This window comes from Austrofundulus limnaeus, unplaced genomic scaffold (genome assembly GCF_001266775.1).
Source record: "Austrofundulus limnaeus strain Quisiro unplaced genomic scaffold, Austrofundulus_limnaeus-1.0 Scaffold1128, whole genome shotgun sequence".
In the NCBI taxonomy this organism is placed as follows: Eukaryota; Metazoa; Chordata; class Actinopteri; order Cyprinodontiformes; family Rivulidae; genus Austrofundulus; species Austrofundulus limnaeus.
This window is the reverse complement of record NW_013953530.1, coordinates 90633-93171: the sequence shown is the minus strand read 5'-3', so window position 1 is coordinate 93171 and position 2539 is coordinate 90633.

Sequence of the window (2539 nt, the reverse complement as noted above, 5' to 3'; positions counted from 1 at the left end):
CATTTTATTTGCTAAAAATCAATTTATTCAAAATAATTTCACATCTGTACAATGAGTGTGAATATATTGTAGTTGTTCAATTCAAAATACTTTATTGATCACAAAAGTAAATTATATAATACAATAGTTAAATAGTAGTTCAAATGCATGTATTTTAGTTTAGCTATGCTCCCCAGTGTAGGTAAGGACATAGTGTGTAAATAAATAATGCACCATTGTGACACATTCGTTTGAWGACGTGGTTCTGCAGGTTTGTCATTCTGAGTGTCTTGCACTGGRTCAGACTCTGGCTCGTACATGTAAGGCTGGATTGACAAGTCTACCGTTGTTGACATCCTTATACTCTATTGCCATCTGCCATCACTAATATGCACCTTCATAAACATTCATTTTTGTGCTGTATTTTACGGTGTATATATGTGTATAAATAAGCATATGTGTTTATGTATATGTGCATTGGGACATTACTATATATCACGTGTATATTGTGGGATTTTATTTGTTATCTTTTATTAATCTTTCTTATTCTTCTCAGCCTCTCTTGTATTAAGCTGCAGTAATGTGCAAATTTCCAGACTGTGGGATCAATAAAGTTTTATCTTATCTTATTTTATCTTAAAAACAGTTTTTAGTCGGTAGATAACTGGGTTTTTGCTATGAAACTACAAACATGGCCCAACGAGGTGGAGTTGAACGCTCAGCGACCTGGAGGGGGTGGGATGTGAAATATCTCACTTGTATTTAAAGAGACCGCACCAAAACAGCTAGCTCTGAGGCGCAACTCAGAACAGGGGTAAAAGCAAGTAAAGCAAGGAGTCTGTGGAGCAACAAAAACGAGGAATTAAGACCAAAGCTTTGCAGTTTTATTTTAAATAGACCATAAGTGAATGATTTAGACGTGAAAAAGAAGGATTTAAAAGCATGATACCTTTAAGTTATGAGAATAAAGTCAATATCACGTGATTAAAGTCATTATACCCTTTACACCAGAGGTGCCCAAAGTGGGGCCCGTGGGCCAAAATTGGCCCACCAAGCCATTTGATTTGGCCCACCAGTAGCTTTTAATTGCCTGTCATCCTCTGTAGAAACTCTGTATATCCATGTACAGTAATTACATCCARTGGCCCAATGACTAAATAAAGGACTGTATAGCACAAATAGCTGACTTTGCTGCTGAATTATATTAAGGTTAAATATAAAATACGAGAAACCAAAGAAGATATTTACATTAGATTTATGCAYACATGTAGATTTGAAAAATTTATAAGACTACTCATATTTTATCAACATATGAAATGTTCCATGAGCCTTTGCTGCCCGAGSAAGTGTATGGATTAAAAACACAAATAAAATGTGGGCCACTGCACTAGCTCTTGGCTTAATCATAAAAAGACTTTACTTAAGAAGTATATGCATTTCCTCTATTATTGCATTTGGCCCGCAGCCCTTGGGTAGATTTTCATTTTGGCCCTCTCAGGGAATAAGTTTGGGCACCCCTGCTTTACACAAAAAAGCATGCAGTTATAACTGCATTAAAATGAGGAATATTGAGCAACTTTTCAAGTTGTTGTTTAGTATTGCTTAAAATAAATAGTTAATCTTTTAGCACATTTGCATCAAATTATCAGTAGCAGGACTTGGAAATTGTGCAAATGGCTATATAATAAAGCATGCATTGACAGATTTAGCCAGCACGAAGCTAATTTGGATGAAAGCATATTAATCTGACAGTGACCCAAGTCAACGCGGACTACTTCATAAACAGAGGCATGGCTGTACACAGAAAATGGACACATCTTGTAAGATTGACTTTTTCTCATAATATTATGACTTTAATCTTGTAATATTGACTTTATTTTCATAAAGTTATGACTAAATTGTCGCAATAATAATAATAAAAATCTTGTGTGGCCCTAATACTCCATCGTAATAGAAAAAACAGGTATTATTATACAGTATGTATTTTATTTGTGTGTGCCCCACTAAAAAAAATAACATTGGCCACCACTTGTAGAGGTTTAGCTACGCTCCTGGGAGACAGACAAAAGGAACATGGGTAAATGAAAGAGGATCTGGGTGGTGGTCAGTGGCGGCTGGTATAAGTGGGCTATTGGGGCTAAGCCCTCCCTGGTGTTCACAATAAAAACGTTAAACAATATTATAAAATTATAATTATATACAATTTATTAATAACAACTTAAAAATAAACTAAATTTAAAAATAATATAACTTGTTTTGTGAAATTTACAAGGAAAACTGGTGCCAAACAACCTGGGAAGATCCCAGGGTTGTTCTGCAGGGCTAACTATTCACAGCCCATTTTCATTCAATGTCTGCCGTGATTCAGAATGATTGACAGGCGTCTCGCCACGCCCCCTCGGTTTGCGGCTCATTGGGGCTAATTCTGTTCAGCCCAGGATCAGCCCAAAGCCACAGGATTCAGCCATTTAGGGCGGACTTCCAAAATTGTGCCTCTAGTGCCAGTGTATGTGGGCGGGGTTTGGTGTAGACTGACGGATACGATGCGAACAGCATTAAC